At 39.9% G+C, this 22,356-nt stretch overlaps 1 pseudogene; it reads right to left on the bottom strand.

Annotated features, from left to right (window-relative positions):
• Window positions 1-6,775: 6,775 nt before the first annotated feature.
• LOC120237142 lies at window positions 6,776-7,701 on the bottom strand (annotated as a pseudogene).
• Between the last annotated feature and the right edge of the window lie 14,655 nt (window positions 7,702-22,356).

The following is a 22,356-nucleotide window of genomic DNA, read 5'->3' as shown; positions in this document are numbered from 1 at the left end:
GACGCTTAACGGACTAAGCCACCCAGGCGCCCCTTGATGATGACTGTTTTATAGTAGGGGCTAAAGTCTGGGATGGTGATGCCTCCCATTTTGGTTTTCTTCTTCAGTATTACTTTGGCTATTCAGGGTCTTTTGTGGTTCCATACAAATTTTAGGATAGTTTGTTCTAGTTTTGAGAAGTATGCTGGTGCAACTTTGATTGGGATTGCATTGAATGTGTAGATTGCTTTGGGTAGTAATGACATTTTAACAATATTTATTCTCCCAATCCATAAACGTAGAATGTTTTTCCATTTCTTTGTGTCTTCTTCAATTTCCTTCATAAGTTTTCTATAGTTTTCATCATACAGATCTCTTATATCCTGGGTTAGGTTTATTCCTAGGTACTTTATGGTTTTTTGTGCAATTGTGAATGGAATCAGTTTCTTGATTTCTCCTTCTGTTGCTTCATTGTTGGTGTATAGAAATGCAACCGATTTCTGTACACTGATTTTGTATCCTGCAACTTTGCTGAATTCATGGATCAGCTCTAGTAGACTTTTGGTGGAGTCTGTCAGGTTTTCTATGTAGAGTACCATGTCGTCTGCAAAAAGTGAGAGTTTGACTTCCTCTTTGCAAATTCTGATCCCTTTGGTTTCCTTTTGTTGTCTGATGGCTGATGCTAGGACTTCCAGCACTATGTTAAACAACAGTGGTGAGAGTGGACATCCCTGTCGTGTTCCTGATCTCAGGGGGAAAGCTCTCAGTGTTTCCCCGTTGAAGAGGATGTTAGCTGAGGTCTTCTCATAGATGGCTTTGATGATGTTTAAGTAGGTTCCTTGTATCCCGATTTTCTCGAGTGTCTTTATTAAGAAGCGATGCTGTATTTTGTCAAATGCTTTTTCTGCATCTATCGACAGGATCATATGGTTATTATCTTTTCTTTTGTTGATGTGATGTATCATTGATTGATTTGCGAATGTTGAACCATCCCTGTAACCCAGGAATGAATCCCACTTGATCTTGGTGGATAATTCTTTTTATGTGCTGTTGGATTCGATTTGCAAGTATCTTGTTGAGGATTTTTGCATCCGTATTCATCAAGGATATTGGCCTGTAATTCTCTTTTTTTTGCTGGATCTCTGTCTGGCTTTGGGAATCAGAGTGATGATGGATTCATAAAATGAGTCTGGAAGTTTTCCTTCAATTTCTTTTTTTGGAATAACTTGAGAAGAATGGATATTAATTCTGTTTTACATGTCTGGTAGAATTCCACAGGGAAGCCATCTGGTCCAGGGTTCTTATTTGTTGGGAGATTTTTGATAACTGATTTGATTTCTTCACTAGTTATGGGTCTGTTCAGAATTTCTATCTCTTCCCCTGTGAATTTTGGTAGTGAGTATGTGTTCAGGAATTTGTCCATTTCTTCTAAGTTGTCCAATTTGTTGGCATATAATTTTTCATAGTATTCCCTGATAATTGCTTGTATTTCTGAGGGGTTGGTTCTAATAAGTCCATTTTCATTCATGATTTTGTCTTTTTGGGTGCTCTCTCTTTTCTTTTTGAGAAGCCTGGCTAGAGGTTTGTCAATTTTGTTTATTTTTTCAAAAAACCAACTCTTGGTTTCATTGATCTGTTCAACTGTTTCTTTGGTTTTTATGCTGTTTCTTTCTGCTCTGATTTTTACTATTTCTCTTCTACTGGTTATGGGGTGATCTTGTTGCTCTCCCTCTAGTTCCTTTAGGTGAGCTGTTAGATTTTGCACTTGCGCTTTTTCTAATTTCTTGAAATAGGCCTGGAGAGCAATGTACTTTCCTCTTAGGACTGCCTTTGCCGCACTTCCCATAGTTTGGATTGTTGTATTTTCATTTTCATTTGTTTCCATATATTTTTAAATTTCTTCTCTAATTACCTGATTGGCCCGATCATTCTTTAGTAGGGTGTTCTTTAACCTCCATGTTTTTGGAGGTTTTCCAGAGTTCTTCCTATGGTTGATTTCAAGTTTCATAGCATTGTGATCTGAAAGTGTGCATGGTATGATCTCAATTCTTTTATATTTATTGAGGGCTGCTTTATGTCCCAGTATGTGATCTATTTTGGAGAATGTGCCATGCACACTTGAGAAGAAAGTGAATTCCATGGCCTCAGGATGTAGAGTTCTAAATATATCTGTCAGATCCTCTGGTCCAATGTGTCATTCAAGTCCATTGTTTCTTTAGTGATTTTCTGTCTAGTTGATCTATCCATTGCTGTAAGTGTAGTATGAAAGTCTCCTGCTATTAGCACATTCTTATCTATAAGATTGTTCCTGTTTGTAATTAATTGTTTTAAATATTTAGGTGCTCCCATATTCGGTGCATAGACGTTTATAATTGTTAGTTCTTCCTGATGGATAGACCCTGTAATTGTCATATAATACCCTTCTTCATCCCTTGTTATTGTCTTTAATTTAAAGTCCAGTTTGTCTGATATAAGTATAGCTACTCCAGCTTTCTTTTGACTTCCAGTAGCATGATATGTATTTCTCCATCCTCTTACTTTTAATCTGAAGGTATCTTCCAGTCTAAAATGTGCTTCTTGTAGACAGTAAATAGATGGATTTTGTTTTTTTATCCATTCTGCTACCCTATGTCTTCTGATTGGAGCATTCAACCCATTTACATTCAGGGTTATTATTGAAATATATGGGTTTAGAGTCATTGTGTCCTTTGTGGGATTCATGCTTGTGGTGGTGTCTCTGGTATCTTTTGTTCCTTGCAACATTTCCCTCAGAGAGTCCCCCTCAGGATTTCTTGTAGGGCTGGTTTAGTGGTGACAAATTCTTTCCATTTTTGTTTATTTGGAAAGACTTTTATCTCTCCTTCTATTCTGAATGACAGGTTTGCTGGATAGAGGATTCTTGGCTGCAAATTTTTTCTGTTCATCACATTGAAGATCTCCTGCCATTCCTTTCTGGGCTGCCAAATTTCCGTAGAAAGGTCTGTCACCACTCTGATTGGCTTCCCTTTGTATGTTAGGGCCCTTTTCTCCTTAGCTGCATCAAAATTCTCTCTTTGTCCTTATATTTTGCCAGTTTCACTATGATATCTCATGCAGAAGATCAATTCAAGTTATGTCTGAGGGGAATTCTCTGTGCCTCTTGAATTTCAACATCTACCTCCCTCCCTCGGTTGGGGAAGTTTTCTGCTATAATTTTTCCAGGGCTACTTCAGCACCTCTCCCTCTCTCTTCCTCTTCTGGAATTCCTATGATACAGATATTGTTCGTTTTATTGTATCGCTGAGCTATCGAACTCTTCTTTCATGTTCCTGGATCAGTTTATCTTCTTTCATGTTCCTGGATCAGTTTATCTCTCTTTTTCTCAGTTTTTTTTTTTTCTATAATAGTGTCTTCCAAATCACTTATTCTCCTTTCTGCCGCTTCAATCTGTGCATTGGATGCCTCCAGTTTATTATGTATCTCATTTATCGCATTTTTAATTCATCATAACTATTTTTAAGCTCCATATTGTTTGTAGTCATAGTTTCTCTGATGTCCTCCATGCTTTTTTCAAGCCCAGCGATTAATTGTATGATTATTGTTCTAAATTCTTGATCAGTTATGTTGCTTATATCTGTTTTGAGTAGTTCCTTAACTGTCATTTCTTCCTGGAATTTCTTTGGAGGAGAGTTCTTCCGTTTCGTCATTTTGGTTAGCTTTCTATCTCTTGTTAACTTTAAAAGCTTGTTGTACACTCTGTCCCTACGAGTTCTGCTGTATTAGAGGGGCTCTTTTGACTGTTCAGGGCCTGACTGTTCAGGAAGTGTTCTTTGGATAGTATCTCTTGGTTTCTCTTGTTGAGCATTTGGTTAATTTGTTTCCCTACTCGTAGTGGTATTTGGGACTCTCTACCATGTGTAGTTTGGCTTGTTTCTTGAGGCAGCCCTGGAGAAAGAAAACAGACGACCACAGAGGGAACAAAGATACACAAACACACAGACAAAACCAATAAACATGCAAAACCAGGCTCAGGTAAAAACAGCAGCAACAAAAACAACAAAACAGCTATCTGGCAGGGATGGGCATGGTTTGGTGTAGGTAGGTCTTGCCTCCACTTTGTCAGCTGGCCACTCCCTGATGCCCTGCCTTGGTGGTTGTGGGGAGAAGAATGGTGTCGCCCCAGTCCCTTCTCAGCCAAGCTTGCAAATCATTTCTTCAGTCAGATCTCCTTGTGCTGAGGATGTTGCCAAGGTGGGCTGAGTTTTATGCCCCACACCCCACCTTGTTTCCAGGTACCAGTCTACAGGTTTTGTTTATACCACCCTAAACAGTCCCTCAGGTTGCTGCTTCCCTGTTGCCGGGGGTTGAGTGAGGGGTGGGGGAAGTGTCATAGCCTCAGATCCGTCAGGGTCAAGCTGTGATACAACCCAAGTGTGTTCGGGGTAAAATAGCAACTTCAGGTCCACAGAGTCCGCGCCGCTGCTAACACTGCCACTTCACCAGGCCGCTGCCGTGCAAGCCGCCCCTGCCACCAGTGCTGCCATCGCTTCACTGGGCCGCCGCCATGGATGGTGCCGGGAGTGCTGCAGTGTAGTTTTTTTCTCTGGCGTCTTTTGGGACTGGGGGAACCTAGTTCAAAGTCAGCACCCCAGCGAGAACTAAAAAACACTGTCTTTCCAAGCTGAGTCGCCGCCAGGGATGGTGCTGGGCGCTCTGCAGTGCAGTTTTTCCTGGAGCCTTCTGGGACCAGGGGCACCTAGTTTAAAGTCAGCACCCTAGCCAGAGCTAAAAGACATTCTCTTTCTAAGCCAAGGTTTTTCTCTTCTCCAGGGACGGTTCTATGCACAATCTCAACTTTTATTTCCTGTCCCCTGTACTCCTGGCAGCTCACCACCGCTCACCGGTTTATCACTCACCTCAGCTGCACGCAAGCTGGTTCCCTCCCCTCCCTCTATATCTCTGGGTTCCGTCCAGCTTTTATCTTCCCCAATTTGCACTCACGCACTTATGAGGTTTCCTTTCCAGTGTATTCTGTCTCTTTCTCTTCCCAAACTCCTGTGGTTCAGTGTCCTATGACTTCAGGCCTTCTCTGTTTGAGAGATGGGTGCAGGTGAAATGCATGGAACTCCCTACTTCTCCGCCATCTTGCCCCCTCCACATACTACATCTTTATCCATTCATCAGTCAATGGACATTTGGTCTCTTTCCATACTTTGGCTATTGTTGAATACTGCTACTATAAGCATTGGGGTGCTTGTGTCCCTTTGGATCAGCACTCCTGTATCCTGAGGATAAATATCTAGTAGTACAATTGCTAGGTCATAGGGTAGTTCTATTTTTAATTTTTTGAAGAATCTTCATACTAGTTTCCAGAGTGGCTGCACCAGTCTGCATTCCTACCAATAGGGCAAGAGTGTTCCCCTTTCTCCATATACTTGCCACCAACTGTTGTTGCCTCAGTTGTTCATTTTAGCCATTCTGAAAGGTGTGAGGTGGCATCTCATTGTGGTTTTGATTTGTATTTCCCTGATGATGAGTGATGTTGAGCATTTTTTCATGTGTCTGTTAGCTATGTGGATGTCTTCTTGGGAAAAGTAGCTATTCCTATCTTTTGACCTTTTCTTCACTGGATTATTTGTTTTTTGGGTGTTACGTTTGGTAAGTCCTTTATATTTTTGGATACTAGCCCTCTATCTGATATGTCATTTGCAAATATCTTCTCCCATTTTGTCTGGTGCCTTTTAGTTTTGCTGATTGTTTACTTTTTTGTGCAGAAGATTTTTATCTTATTGAGGTCCCAATAATTGATGTTTACTTTTGTTTCCTTTGTTTCCAGACTTATGTCAAGTAAGAAATTGCTGCAGTCAAGGTCAAAGAAGTTGTTGCCTGTTTTTTTCTCTACGATTTTTGTGACTTCCTGCTTACATTTGGGTCTTTTAGCCATCTTGGTTTATTTCTGTGTAATGTGTAAGAAAGTGGTCCAGGTTCATTCTTCTGCATGTTGCTGTCCAGTTTTCCCATTTGCTGAAAAGACTTTTTTTTTCCCATTGGATATTCTTTCCTGCTTTGTCAAAGATGAGTTGGCCATATCTTTGTGGGTCCATTTCTGGGTTTTCTATTTTGTTCCATTGATCAATGTGTCTGCTTTTGTGCTTGTACCATACTGTCTTGGTGATTACAGCTTTGTAATATAGCTTACAGTCTGGAGTTGTGGTGCCTGTAGCTTTGGTTTTCTTCTTCAGGATTGTTTTGGTTACTAGGGGGTCTTTTAAGGTTTCATGCAAACTTTAAGATTATTTGTTCTTCTCTGTGAAGAATGCTGGTGTTATTTTGATAGGGATTTCATTAAATATGTAGATTGTTTTGGGTAGTATCGACACTTTAACAATATTTGTTCTTCTAATCCATGAGCATGGAATGTTTTTCCATTTTTTTGTGTGTGTCTTTTTCCATTTCTTTCAGGGTGTACATTTTTCACCTCTTTGGTTAGGTTTATTCCTAGGCATTTTATGGGTTTTGGTACAATTGTAAATGGGGCTAATTCCTTGATCCTTGATCTTTCTGCTGCTTCATTATTGGTGTATAGAAATGCAACTGAGTTCTATACATTGATTTCTGTACTTTGCTGAATTCATGGATCAGTTCTAGCAGTTTTTTGGTGAATTGTTTTGGGTGTTCCACATAGAGTATCACGTCATCTACTAAGAGTGAAAGTTTGATTTCCTCCTTGCTGATTTGGATGCCTTTTATTACTTTGTGTTGTCTGATTGCTAACACTTGGAAAGTTCTCACTCTGCATTATAAAAAGGACAGCCATATTTCAGCTCTTACAGAAATGAAATAAGATGGAAAATTCTAACAAACTGTTTAAACTAATTTCTTAAAGAGGCTTCTTTCATTGCCAGAGATCTTAAATAACCCCTTGGTCAGTTAACCAGAAACAATTCTTCACGTAACTGATGAACTTGACTTCTACTTTGGAAAGAGAACCACCTTTTTCTATATTTGCTTGCACTTTTGTTTTAATGTCTTCTACAGAATTAGGTCCTTTCAGTGTTTTGGGAGTCTTTTCCTGTTTTTTGAAAGATTCTTGACCTTTTGATCTTGATGTTGGTGGTTTTGAGTCTTTTCTATTCTGGTTTGATTTCTGGGCATTTTTGGCTGGAGAATCTCATATAGATTTCTTTACTGAAGCTTTTTCTTAGGCTCCTTCATCATCAAAATAATCATTATCATCATCGTTGTCATCATCATCATCTTCATCGGCAACAAATTTTACTTTTTTCTGTGGAATGTTGTTACCGCTTCCAAAGGCAGAACGCTTTCCAGATACACTAAGGAGCTTCACATCCTCTTCTTCTTTATCTTCTGACTCTGCATCTTCCTCCACAGCTACTACGCACTGACCACTAATATGCACAGGTCCTGAACCACATTTCAATCATAAGACCACAGGTGGTGTTATTTCAAAGCCCCCAAGGAAAACCGTTGGCTGTAAGGTCATTTCAAAGTTGCCACTGTGACTTTAATTGGACTGCCTTCATAATTCATTGCTTCTGCTTCAACAATGTGCAATTTATCCTCTGCACCAGCCCCTAAACTAACTGTTCTTAAAGATAACTGGTGTTTGTTTTCATCATTGTCCACCTTAAAGTGATCATTTTTGTCAGCTTTTAGTCCACAACTGAAAAGATAGTTCTGGGGCCTCAGGGGGCTCATGTCCATGCCTATCGAATCTTCCATGGGGTGATGGCATGCACTTCGGTGGGAGAGAAGGCAGATGGAGAGAAACGACTACTGTTCCACAGAACAGCCATGCAGGGTAGAAATATTTTTAAAGTATAGATTTACAAATAAAAGTCTATAAAAACGTAAAGGACAAAATTGTAGGACCATTTGCAATGAAATGGTCCAAACAGCTAAAATAAAAACTGCCACACTCCTTTGATCAGAATCACCCACATGAGGTTCCTTTCTAAAGCTGAAACAATTTAAAAACGGGTAGCAAAAGGTCTGTGCATCTAGTTGTAACAGGACCAGGGGCAAGTACGCAGCTCACTGCTAGTACACTCTCTGAATTAAAAATTAAAATAGAAGATACTTTATAATTAAATACTTTGTCTAGAACAAGCAGAAAAGTTCATCCAAAGGTCAAACACCCAAGAATTGCCAACTCTAATGTAACACGTGAACTTTATCAAATAGGGACTTGGCCTTCAGACAAGACAACCAGCAGTAGCTGAAGTACTCCCAACACTTTCAGTCAGGATAGAGCCGAGTTTCTCCACCTCAGCACTGCTGACGGGATGGGGTAGACACAGTAGATAACTGCCACTGTGAGCTCTCCTAGTGCTTTACAATATCCCTGGTCTCTACGTACTAGGTGCCAGGAACACAATCCCAACAACCACCCTCAAAATTATGACAACCAAGATGTGTCCAGACACTGAACAAACGTCCTGAGTGGGGAAAAAATTGCCTCCTCGGAAACTGGCTGGGACTGTGACTTGCTCTTATGGGCAGTAGTCACCGTTTTACCGTGGCTCCTATAAGGGCTCCTGTATTGTATTTCAGTCGAGAATGTCTTAAATTTTGATCATTCTAGGATGTTTGTTTCTGCTCATCACTGTGTACCCCTTGAAGAACTTCGATCATTTGGCACCACCTGTACTATTACTTACTAACACTCCTTGAAGCTATTTTTTTCCCTTTGCACATATGTGGATCCATTCTAGGCTCTTATTAACAGGGCAGTTGACTCACAACATACAGTAGACAACTCTGTACATTAGAGCCTGATTCTTCTAGGAATCCAGGTTGAGAAAGGTTACATCTAATTTGAAACCTGGAAACCACCTGAGACAGCCGCATCTCTTTTACTCCGCCATGTAGTTGTCATCTTAACCCTGTTTGCTACCCTGACATCACATGAAGTGAGGCTCACGTGTAAATTTGCCAAGGAACATTCTGCCTACCTCTTATTTGCCTGACAGGAACCCCTTTCCTATCTTATTACCTCTTCTTCTCACTGAATGATTGATTGGCTGAGATATAACTGGCAAATAATATATTAGTTTCAGGCATATACCTTAAAGCTATTTTTAATGCAAATAAAGTTACAATAAGTAGACATACACTCATCAGAGCCTGAGGTCTGCTCTCCGGGAGATTACAAAGTGTTAGAGGAGGGAAGGGGAGCCTGTGTGGCTCAGTCAGTTAAGCGTCCGGCTCTTGATTTCAGCTCAGGTCATGATCTCATGGTTTGTGTGTTTGAGCCCCACATCATGCTCTGAGCTGACAATATGAAGCCTGGTTAGGATTCTCTCTCTCCCCTCCCCCACTCCCAAAAGCGTGTGCTCTCTCTCTTTCTCTCAAAATAAATGAATAAGCTTTAAAAAAACTTGTAAGTAAAAAAAATGGTTCGAGGAGTTAAAGACATGATAATAGCAGGCTGAGAGTTTCGCTTCATGGTATAAAAAAAGGTTGAGAAGTCATTTTTTTCACCAGGTTAATTAATGTTACTTAATGTCATCTACAACTAAAATTATCTTCAAACAGGGGGTATTATCCCACACTCTGGGAGTTACTGTCCCAGTTTATCAAAGGATTTATCTGGTCTGTGTGGCAAGAATTAGGTGTCTTGCAAAAGAGAATAGGGCTAGATGACTTTGCTGGGTAAACTAGTATACTACAGTAATAACAGTATCCCTCGTAAAGCTGTCACTTAAGGATTACATGAGGTAAGTGATGTAAAGTAATCAGCATGCTCAGAATACTGTTGGCACAGAACCCTTTTGAAATATTTTTTCCAGTTTATTTTACTTTATTTTTTGAAGTGTTTATTTTGAAAGAGAGGGAAAGACAGAATGTGAGCAGGAAAGGGACAGAGAGAGGGAGACACAGAATCTGAAGCAGGGTCCAGACTTTAAGCCATCAGCACAGAGCCTGAGGTGGGGCTCAAACTCATGAGATTATGACCTGCGCTGAAGTCTGAAGGTTAACTAACCCTAACCCACCTCTTTTTCTTTAAAGTGTCAATTCTCAAAAACAAAGCCTGTTTGTCTTTGATGCTAAGTCTCGGGGTCAGTTGGTAATCTTCCATGAAAGTGAATCCCCTCTCTCTTCTGATAAAATGGTGTAGGATTCTAAATGACGACTGTGTAGAAAACTCACCAGAATCCCCTTGATATTTCTAATTTCATTTCTTAGACGCAAGAGGTTTGTGAAGTTCAGCTAGAAGGGTTTGTATGATAGGTAGGCAAACATCCCATTTGATAAAGTTCACCATCTCTAATCAAAGCTGGCAATTCCTGACAGGCAACATTACCTTCAGTTTGCTTGGTGGAATGGTGTGATTTCTGCTTGGGCTAGCCAAAGATACAAATCATATAGAGACTTCTATTCAAGCGTTGGTTCAGATTTTTGGCAGTCACATACAAAATCTTGCATCAAGGACATCCACGTTCCTGATTGGCATCTACCAATTCTTGTGCTGTAGGATAATGAGTAAATGAAACTAACACTAACTGAAGGTGCTATCCTTTGCTGGGTGCTGTGCCACACCCTTCTAGATTAATCTCCTAAAAATTCTATGAAATCCCTACTATTCCCTATAAAAGATGAAAAAAGATTAAGGCTCGGGGAAGTTACAAAATTTTCCCAGGCTTTCATGGTTAGTAAATGGTGGATGTGAATCTAGATCTGATTCCAATGTGTATGTTATATTTCATCTGTAGAGAACACACCTGTGAGATGTGAACAGATCTATTAAAAATATTAATATTTTGCATTTATGTAATTTTTTAGATCATTCAAAGTAACTTCACATCTCATATTTCACTTGTTTCACTATCCCCTATTTTGTAAACAAAAAAAACAAATTTGTGATTCCAGAGACGGGTTTACTGGGGTTTTACAGATATTAATCTCATGTAGTGAATTTATTTTGGCCATAGGGGCTGTCCTAAAGCAAACGTGTGTCCTCTGGTCATCTCACACTGGAAGCTCCAGGGCCAGAGCTGGAAGAGGCTTTATTTGTATGGCCAACTGTGCCATTTAGTACTGATTTATTCTTGAGCTGAGACGGGTCCAGATTTTTCCACTCTCAAAATTCCATGAACACCAAGTAAGAAATCTTACGAAAAGAGAAGCAGACACACAAATTTCATCAAACCTACACTGTAACCCCAGTCTGGTACCTTGGTTTCTCCTAGTGCTGGGCATGTGGGCTAGTACACATGTGCATGGTTATTTTAAAACTTCAGAAGATGATGGACTCTTTAATTCTGATTCAAAATTTTCAGGCTTGTGAAGAAGATTGCATAAGGCTTTAAAACCCATAACCTAGCCTGATGTTTTACTTTCTTTGGAAGAGCCTGGTTTATTTCTTTTCTCACCAGCTGTTTTACTTTACCAAGACACTCAGTAACTTGGTGGTGACTTTGCATTCCTGCTTCATTTTTCCATTCCTCAGCCCAGAGAAAAGGTGACCTCATATTCCAAATTCTATCTAAAACAAATCACAAAGAAGGGAAGAAGAGTACTGCTTCTAGGACCCACAGGGAAGTTTTGAACTGAGATAGAGGAGGTGTCAGAAACCTCAACTTGTCGGTCAGTATCCCTGAGTTCACCGGACTCTCTGTGCTTTGAGGCCACTTTTCAATTCTCTAGTTTCTTTCTGCTTTCAGTATCTAGTAAGTAACTATAGAAAGCAAAAAAGAAGACTGTTTTCCTCCACTTAAAAGGTACTGGTAGGTATGCCCTTTGCTTTTGGAAGGCATAAATTTGGTATCCTAGACATTTGATTGTTCTCAGTGCACCGAGGAAACAGTTCTATTTGTATTTGATGGGGCTCTATTCACTGGGCTCTGTAATCTGGTCTGGGACTTGGTGCAGTAATTCTGAGATCTTCCAGGAGAAGGTTCAGCTCAGTAGTCAAGGCTCTCAAAGTCATGCCAGCATATGTCATTGATTTTAGATGCTCAGGTCTTCTTCACTCCCTTCCCTGTGGGACTCTGGCAAACTATGAAGTGGAAGCTTCTCTTAGTTGTTTTTCTACTTCCTTTCAGTGATTTTTCCCACTTGGACCCTCATCTGTCCTACAACTAACTTGTGTGATTACAAACACCTGCAGAATGTAATAGACACTGGTATGGATTTATGAACCTCTCTCTCTCTCTCTCTCTTTGTCTCGTGGACCTCAGCCTCTATTTCCCAGATCCTTTGAGCTGAGTGGTAGGCAGGTATGTGACCATGTTCTGGTGATTGGAATGTGAGCCAAAGTGAGGCCCCAGCTTCCAGACCTTTCCCAGGCACATAATGACTATTTCTAATTGGCAGTGGGCTACTAAGAACTAGAGAATCAGGCTAATTGGAATAGAATAGTACCAGTGGTAAGAGAAAGAAGTCTCTAAGTTGGAATTCTGCAATAAATGGAGTCCACAAACTTTAACATATGGTTTTGATGGCATATATTTGGCAGAAGCTTTGGTAGGCTAAATAATGTGCCTCCACCAAGACGTCCACATCCGAATCCTCAGAACCTATGAATATGTTGCCTTATATGGCAAAAGGGGCCTTGCAAATGGGATTAAGAATTTTGATATTATCCTGGATTATCTAGGAGAACCCAATGCAATCACAAGAGTCCTTATAATAGGGACACAGAGGGATATGTGACAACAGAAGTGAAATGTCACTGTAAGACTTAACCAACCATTGCTGCCTTTGAAGATGGATGATCATTCTAGAAGTCAGAAAAGACAAGGAACACATTTTTCTATTAGAGCCTCCAGAAGGAATGCAGGCCCACTCACACCTCAGTGTTAGCCGAGGGAAACTGATTTCAGATTTCTGACCTCTAGCACTGTAAGATAATATATTCATTCTGTTTTGTACTACTAGATTAGTGGTAATTTGTTACAGCAGCAGATGGCCAGTAATACTCAGGTCTTTGGATTTTTTACCCTGCGTCTCTTTTATATTCTCTTCTATAGTGTCATCTAAGCCAGTTTGGGTAAATGACACTGTCCTGTGAATAATAATAACAATAGACACGTCCTGAGTGTTAACTATGGGCAGGCTATAGTTGTGACTGTATCATTTTCCAACTGTTTTATCATGTAATCTCCTGAACAAGCCCATGGGAAATGAAGACGTATCTTGGAAAACGAAGATATTAGAAAATGAAGACAATTCTTACAGAGATTAAGTCATTTTTCTAAGGTCATACAGCTTATTACTGATATATCCAAGTGGTCCAATATCACAGTTAGTGTTTGTTTTTTTTTTTTATGTTTATTTATATTTACTTAGTGAGAAAGAGAGATCAAGAGCAGGGAAGGGTCAGAGAGAGAAAGAAAGAGAGAATCCCAAGCAGGCTCTTCATTGTCAGCTCAGAGCCTGATGCAGGGCTGAAACCCACAAACTGTGAGATCATGACCTGAGTTGAGACTGTGAGTTGGACACTTAACTGACTGAGCCACTCAGGTGCCCCTATGGTGTCTGCTTTTAACTGCCTATAACATGTGTACATAGATATCTCCATGTGTGGGGTCCATATACTCTAGAAGCTCTCATAAAATTTGATTTAGAAAGCTTTTAGTATAAATAAAAAAAATAGTAAAAATGGCACTTTAAAACACTCCATTTCGAATACGTGTTCACACTGTCTCAGGCGAAAGGGCGCATTTTATATTCATGTGTGGCTATGACTGAAAGATTGACCAATAACTCAGGTCAGGTTGAAGAAGTTTTATCCAATAGCTCAGTTTCTACCACCAGGACTTTAGTATGTAAAATAACTGCAGTAAAAATTAATGTAAGAGTTGCTTAGTATATTATAATGGGTTAATATACTAAGCGGAAAATCTGTAGAGTACTTAACATTTTACATATAACTTATTAGGTCATTTTTCAAAAAAAAAAAAAAGACTTTATTCAAGGAACTGTTAGTACCTGCCCAGACTTGCCTCATTTAGATTGTAGAGACAGTCTAAGGGACCACAACAGCTATTACTGTTCCGAAGAAGGTAAAATATATAATGCTGTCTTATATTTCCTACTGCTCTCTGCTAATTTCACTCAGGAATGTCTAAAAACGAAAGGTGAACAGGTTAGCTCACTATGTGTATATTTGGGGGCCCTTAACTCCTCCCAGTTTGAATTTCATATCTGTAAAATGAGACATTTTCCTGTCCTGTCTATCAGCAGGGTCACAATGAGGCTGAACCAGGTCACAGCCACGTGACTTAGAAAACAGAAGTCCTACTGAGATAGAACAGGATTACCGTTAAACTTTAATCATAATAGAAAATACAAAAACACTTAGCTGTTAAAATCTCAATCTTTCCAAAAGGCAGTGTGAAGTGTTTAGGAGAAGGGAGAGAGGCACTGAAAACACCTTTGTGTTATGAAATTTGTTTCCTTTTAAGAAGAGGGACATTCTCTGTTTTGCTGAGGGCCTGAGAGGAAGAATCAACAGAAAGCTGCTTGAATCCTAACCTGAGTCTTTATCTGCATCTGTCTGGTTCCTTCTTATAAGGTGCTAGACTTATCGGCCATACCCAGGTTTTGAGATAACAAAAGGCCTGGATGATTACATGTGCTTTAATAGCCTTGCTATGTCTTCCGAGATCAGTAGATATTCAAAGTATCTCGTCAACCTCTTCAAGTTGGAACTGAATCAGAGGATAGTCTTCCTCTTAGCTCCTCTGAGTTGATTTCCAGCATCTGATTAGGGAAAGATAAGGTCATAACCTGCGGGTTCAGGAAGAAGTTACTAGCACTGAAACCGAGTACAGTCCTTCACTGTACCCCCAGCATCTGGAATAGGGTCTGGCCTGAGCCAAGACCAGGTAAGTGTTATCCAATGTCAGACAATGACAGAGGCTACTATATAGGATATGTGGACAAAGTCATAACAAGGGTGCAAGGTAATTGCTACAGCAGCAGGAAGAGAAAGGAGAAAGGAGTAATTACCACAGGAACTATCCTGCCCTTATTATTTACTGTTCTCATATAATCAATCGGCAAGTAAAAATTATTCAGGCAGAAATATCAAATATTGAACATAATTTAAAGGCTCATGAACACAGTGAAGACAGAGATTTACCAGAAATATGACCCTTTAATGCAAACTTAATTGGATGAGGCCAGACTGTCTAAGTCCAAACCCACACTCCATAATGTGCCAGTTATGTGACGTTAGTCAAATCCTGTATCTTCTCTGTTTCAGCTTCTTCATTTGTGAAATAAATTCTACCCCCAAAGTTACTATAAATATTAAAGTAGTTAATAAATATAAAAGCTAAAAACATTGTCTGGGACTTATTTCTTATGGTAAGCTGATAAGGGCTCCCAAAGTTATGTCCGAATCCCTATGTGACAGCTTATGTGTTAACTAGGCTGGATGATGGTACTCAAATTTCGGGTCAAAAATTATCGTAGATGTTTCTGTGAAGTGTTTTTTGGATGAGTTAAGATTTAAATAAGTAAATTGAATAAAGCAGATTATCCTCCATGAGTGGGTGGGCCTCACACAGTCAGTCAAAGGCCTTAGAACAAAGGTTGACTTTCCCTAAGCAAGAAGAAATTCTGACAGCAAGCTACCTTTGGACTTGAACTAAAACTCTTCCCTAGGTGTCCAGCCTGCCAGCCTACCTTGCAGATTTTGGGCTCAACAAGCCTTCAAAATAGGGTGAGCCAATTCCTAAAAATAAATCTCTCTCTTTTCTTATCTCCCTCTCATATATATTATGATATTCTCTCTCTCTCTCTCTTTCTCTCTGTTGGTTGTGTTTCTCTGAAGAACTCTAATGGATACACCCTGGAACCTACAAATGCTACGTTATTTGGAAAAAGGGCCTTTGAAGATGTAACTAAGGATCTTGAGGTAGAAATTATCCTAGATCATCTAGGTACTAGTCACAGGTGTCCTTATAGAGAGAGATAAAAAAAAAAAAAAAAAAAAGACAGACACAGAAAAGGTCATATGAAGAAGGAGACAAGAATTGGAGTAAAGTGGCCACAAGTCAACGAATGCCAAGCAATGCCGAAAGCCACCCAGAAACTAGAGGAGTCAAGAAATGATTCCACTTGTTCCTGAGGGAACATGTGGTATGGATGACACAGTGATTTGAAACTCCCAGCATCCAGAACTGTGGAGAATATGTTCCTTTTATTTCATGGCACCAGGTTTGTGGTAATTTGTTAGAGCAGCTCTAGGAAACAATTGTTATACCTGTTGTAACAGATATTTTCTACTAGCATTCAGTATCTCCTTACTCACTAGCCATAAAACCTCAAGTAGATATGTGACACCAGAACCAGGAAGAAAGCAAGTAAAATTTCTCAGTACTTGTGTAAAGGGTTATCCACAGATATTTTGACTCACTTCTCAACAGATTCTCAGGAGATCACTCTGAATGTTGACCCCTACTATTATACAGATATTAATAGAGTAAGGTATTCACGGAATATGGTATGCCCAAATTGCCTTGATCCCAGCGGGGGCAGGTGGGAGAACTCACTTGTGAGTCAGTGAGTGAATTCCCCACCCCCTTAGTGTTCACTAGCAGCAGTCAATGGAGCCATTCCTTGAAGGAAGGGCCCAAACTGCCACAATCCTGGCAGGAATCTTATCAACTCTCTCATGTTTGAGAGTCCAAAGAAGAAGGTGCCCAATCCTTGAGGGTGGAGAGGGCAGTACAAACGGTTGATGCCTGCGTCCAAAGGTGGCAAACACAATTTGAGTTCTTTACCCTGCGGCACTGGCTCATGCACTGGGGCATGCCAAGGCTTGAAGATGGGGAAATCTTGCGTCAGCCTGCCATCATGTCTATCTCTAGGGCAGTGCATGAAATCAGGGACCAGATGGGCACAAGTTTCCTGAAAAGCCATCCAGGCCATCTGCTGCATGTGTTTCACATCTGCTCATTAAATCCTCTAAGGTTTCTTGCCCCTCAGTCACTTACTTAGCCCTTAATTATTTTTATCCCTATTTCTGTGCCTCCTGTACTACGATTCTTTAAATAAACCCACCAATTTATCTTAGCTTCATGCTAATATAAGTCATAAATTCATGAGCTTGATGTAATAATGTGACAATTCTGTTACTCAAAGTCATCATGGACATATTTATACTGTTGAAAACTATCCTGGGTGTCTTCAGTAGTCAGCCTATCACTATGTATTACACTTACACTTGGGAAGCAGAAAATGCCACCTCGGACAGGGGATTTAGGGCTTGTGGCTCATTGGGGCATGTGAAGGTCTGAGGGAAGAGATTAGAAGCTCCTTTTCTACTTAGTGCTAACAAAATTCACAAGTGATCAAGATAGAACCCCAGTCTCTACTGGTCTGTCTTCAGCTCTTCACAGTCTAACTTCCCAGGGGAAAAAGAGTCTCCCTTCCAATCCCCTAGAGCAGGGGAGGATGGAGTTATTTCCTTGACAGCCTGTAAGCAGCAAAAGGGTAAGGTGGCCTTGAGATGGCAATGAGAACACTTTGGCTAACCGGAAGGAATCTGTAGATACGTGAGGTGAGGGAGCCAAGGAGTGAAGCCCTTCACAGGTTAGTCGTGGCCGAGTGGGGCAGGCAAGCATAGCAGGGTCAGGCCATGCAAGAAATCTGAAAAAGGTCATAAGAGGAGCACCACTGGGGCCCTGCCTCATTTTATATTCACACCTGGGAGTTAAGGGTTTAGGAATCAGCCAGAGGTGACAGGTGCGCCTATCTCTGTTACAGGGTGGGAATGAAACATCTGGGACTTCTGGCGGCTGTGAGCTATGGAAGGGGTCCTGATAGATAATCCTGGGAAAGAAACTCATCATTCATGGAGCCTCAGCCTCTTGCTTATTCCAGAATAGGGCTTATCACTTCTTCCCCCACAATTTCTTCAGATAGCTCCACATTCATGATCTAATCACATTTCAGGTTCTTTTTTAGCTGCTGCTGTTGTTGTTTTTCTATTAAGTGATAACACCCCCTCGGACACATCCCTCTCCAGGGTTCCACCTCACACTGGTTTCAGCTGCATTCTGTGCTGGGTTTCCCCAGCAAAGCAGCAGAAAGGTGGGCCGTCCAAAACGGGCAGGCTACTGTGTCACACTCGGAACTCAGAAGCACCTCCTAGAATGAAATAGCTGAAGTTCTAATCACGTGAGTAATTGGGAACTGCAACCCCTCCCACATAAGCCCTCCTTCTAGCTTCTCTGATTGTCCATCATGCCTCAGTGCATCTCACTTTTCGTGGAAACCGCCTTCTGAGAAAAAGACAACCCAGAGGTGCTTTGTCTGGACAAATTCTATTGCTTCTAGCATCATCGGTCATGGAAAGTTTTTTTTAAATGTTAATAACTTGGTTCATTTATATAAAAAGGTTAATATTAGAAAATGCCTTTCCCCCTGTATCTCTTCTACACTGTAACATAATGTTCTACCCTGGCAGCTTGCTCTCTGTGATACCAATGCAGGGAATAAATGGGTATAGATTGAAATAATTACGGGAAAAGGCAAAAATTATTCTGAAACTGGGGCTGACTTTTTCTTCCAGGCTATTTTTTGTTTGTTTAATAAAGCATCTAATGCAAGAAATTAAAAAATAATGATAGGACAATGTCAGTTTATTCTAGTGGATCAACAGAAGCCATAAATCTAAATTTAACCTTATATTTAATAAAATGCTCCACGCTCTCTGCATTAGAGTCCAGGAAACTGATTTGCTTCATCCCAATTGCTTTTCCCGCACATCAAGTTAAATATTGTATCTAATCACCTGCTTTGATGCCTTCCAAACACACATAACTTAAAAACCTGCCTTAAAATTGGTCTAGGTGATAAACCTTATTAACCTTTTTACAGGAGTTATGTTGATTCTCTCTTTTTATACTTTATTCTTACTTATCTCTGCTACTTTGCAATTCATAACTTGGACCACATAAAAAAAGTACAAATCATTACTTCACGTAGCTTTGCTCTCACATCTTCAACAGAGTATATTTTTGCTTCAGAGAACTTCTACTGCTGATTTTTACACTTTGGTTCTATGCATCTTAGTTCTTTGAAGTAAAAACAACACGATAATGCTAAAAGCTTCTTCCAATAAGTGTGAAAGAAGAGGGTTGCGATAGACATGCATATGGGCCAGGGAAGGTGAAGGGCTTTCAAGTGAGTTTCTACCAAAAGTTTTCAAATCATGATACCAAACGTACACAGTTCAGATTGTGCAGCCAATTTTTTACATCATCCAAGCTTGGGGGGACAAATACCCACTCAGACTGAATATATATTACTTCTCAATCAGTAGTTACGGAATGCTGGAGACACCATTTCATATAGATCACATAAAGTATGAATTTCTATATTAAAGGGAGTGTGTTATGACCAACCATATAAATTTATTTTTTCTTTTCTATAAGTCAAAATGGTTTGGTGGGGGCAATTTCAAATGGTTCCACCTGAAACAAGGGGAAAACTAAAACTTCTCTGCCACCCCAGTAAATACTGATAGCATTCTAGAAATCCCAGTGGTGGAGTCATGTCACTGAATTTCATGTATCAAAAGTGACATTAGCTGTGCTAGGGGCTGGACATGCAGGCTTGCTTCCAATGGTGGTGGGCTGGGCACAAAAGAAGCAAAAGCTGTGGAAAATGAACCCAGCTCTAGGTTAGCTTCTATTTTTTGGACCATACAAAAGTTTCACATGTTTCTTTCATCAATATTTTGTTCATCAGTCTGTAGCTATCCTTCATTTGAGGAATGCTTAACTAAAGCCTAATGAGTCTCACCTCCTTCCATGATGTGATGGGTCCCAAGGCCACTGGTCTAATCCTTCTCTTACATCCCATCCCTCCAGAAGAATATGGCAACATATTGTTGAACTCTGAGTAATACAAAATCTTTGTGAAATATTTAAATGATTCAGAAGTAAAACTTCCTTATTTTGAGTCCCTGTAAGATAACCAGACCTTCCAGATTCTGATATGCATATATATAAACACAGGTATCTTAAATAAAAAATAGTTCACACTCTATTTGCTACTCATTATCTTGTTTTAATCACAACAGTATATTGTAGACATTCTCACATCACCATATAAGGATTTGCTATAATCATTATAAACACTGGGGGGCACCCAGGTGGCTCAGTCAGTTGAGCATCCAACTTAGGTTTTAGGTCACGATCTCACAGTTCATGAGTTTAAGCCCCAAGTCGGGCTTGCTGCTGTCAGCTCAGAGCCTGCTTTGGATCATCTGTCCCTCCTGGCCCTATCCTGCTCATGCTCTCCCCAAAATAAATAAACATTAAAAAAAAATAAACACTGAAGAGCATTCTACTCCATCTCCATACCCTCACTGAATAAAATCAGTCCTCCAGATAAGGACATTTGGACTCATTCCAATTTTGTGTTATTATGAGTAAGTCCTCAGTAAACATTCTTGTGCATACACATTTTTGACTGTATACAATTATTTCTCTAGGATCAATTACTACAGGAAGAATCGCAGGATTAACAGGAAGGCACATGCCACATGCCACATGTTGATACATAGAGTCAGAGGGCTTTCCAATATGCACTTCAACCAAGAATACATGAGGATTCATTTCCTGTACCCTAACCAGCCCTGGGCAACATCATGTCTTTTGCTCTTCTTTAATTTGATAGAGAGCTCATGATATTACTGTTTCACTTCAATTTCTCTAATTCTAAGGATGGTAAAGAGCTTTTGACATATGTAATAACATTTGAATTTGTTCTTTTGTGATTTTTTTTTTCTATTTGGGAGGACACTTTTGCAATGATTAGTTCTGCATCTCAAATTGGGCTAAAACAAATCAACCTACAAAAAGGAGATGAAATGGCTTACCAGCTGGGAGGGACACTGGAAGCACACTCAGAAAACTGAATGAACAACAGGAACCTTGAGTCTCACAAACTGCATCCAGAGCATGACCTCCTATCTCATTTGTGCTTGTCTCTGTGAAGATGCAGGCAATACCTTGGCTCGCTCTACAAGGGAAGGAAAATGACTATTTGCACCCTATATTCACTTCTTGCCAGTTTAGCAACCTCACTGGTAAAATAATACCTCTTTTGTGATTTGTTTATTAATCCCAGAGAGGTACTCTAGTTGGGATGTAGCTGCTTGGGACAATAGCCATGTCCAGGAAAATGGGGGTGCAGTTACTATATTTGGGTCAAGTGTCCATCCTCATGTTTAGGAGGTAGGTTCTGATATCACAAGAAGTTTAATGGAGGTTAAATATTTTGGGTAGCCCAAAAAGTAGTCACCACAGCCAATGACATGTCCTTGACTATTTGTTTATTCTCTTGAATTCCTATGGCAATGAGAGACTGCTCTATACAATCCACAGGAGTACCCACCGAATGTTGCTAGTGTATGTTTACCCTTCTCACCCAGTCCCTGGGTGATTATAAACTGATTATAGCACTGGCTTGGATTCTGGCTGTGCAGATGTAATGCCACCATCCTCCTTTCCTCCATGGAACGAGGAAGAGAGAGAGGTGAAATCTGAACAGTATAGTTCCTAGTTATTTAATTAAGTCTCTTTTCCTTGAGGCATAAACTTTCATCCTTTTGAGTTGCTAGCTTCTAATTCTTTTGTAACTTCTAATTTTGTATCTTCTTTTTGTATCTTTTGTATCTTCTAATTCTTTTGACTCTCGTCATTCACTACCACTACACTGTGATCTTCATAAGAGCATGGGGACTTGGGTATCCTCAGCACTGCATAGTATACAGCAGGTTTTCATGTGTTAAAAAAAAAAAAAGAAAGGAAGTGTAAAATAAGGAAGTTAGTTCAGATGGCTTCTAAGCTTCTTGCTAATTCTCGTAGTCTTTGGATACTATTGTATCTTTAGTGTCTCAGTCTAGCCAAAATACACATAGTAGACAGTCTCTGAAGGGTAGACAGGTTCAGGTTTGGGTAGCAAAGTTGATATTGTCTGTAGATTAGTTTGAATGTGCTATGCTGCCGTTACTTTCTCCTCTGAAGGTAATGTGATCTACAGAAAGGAGCCTGAAATATAGGGACAGCTAGCTCTGATTTTACTACCTAATAAACAGGTGAACTTGAGCAATTTATTTAATCTGTCCAGCATCTTTAAAATCAAATTAATGAGTCACAGTAAAAAGATAAAAGTAAAACAAGAGTAACAATGATGGCCACCCAGGAGTGTTAGAATGAAAAACAACTGAGCACAGTTCTGGCAAAGAGTAGGCACTCAGTAAATTATTTACTGAATGAAGAAAGCAAGTACATGTCTATTATACAGTCACTGCTTAATGAAAGACAAACCAACTAGATATTCTGGATTAGATCCCAGAGTATCTACAGGAGGTCAGTGGAACTAACACAATCAGACTTGTTAATG

Source organism: Hyaena hyaena, unplaced genomic scaffold, assembly GCF_003009895.1.
Source record: "Hyaena hyaena isolate Hyena2069 unplaced genomic scaffold, ASM300989v1 scaffold_172, whole genome shotgun sequence".
NCBI lineage: Eukaryota > Metazoa > Chordata > Mammalia > Carnivora > Hyaenidae > Hyaena > Hyaena hyaena.
Note: the sequence above shows the minus strand (reverse complement) of the source record. Positions and strands in the feature narration are given on the sequence as shown.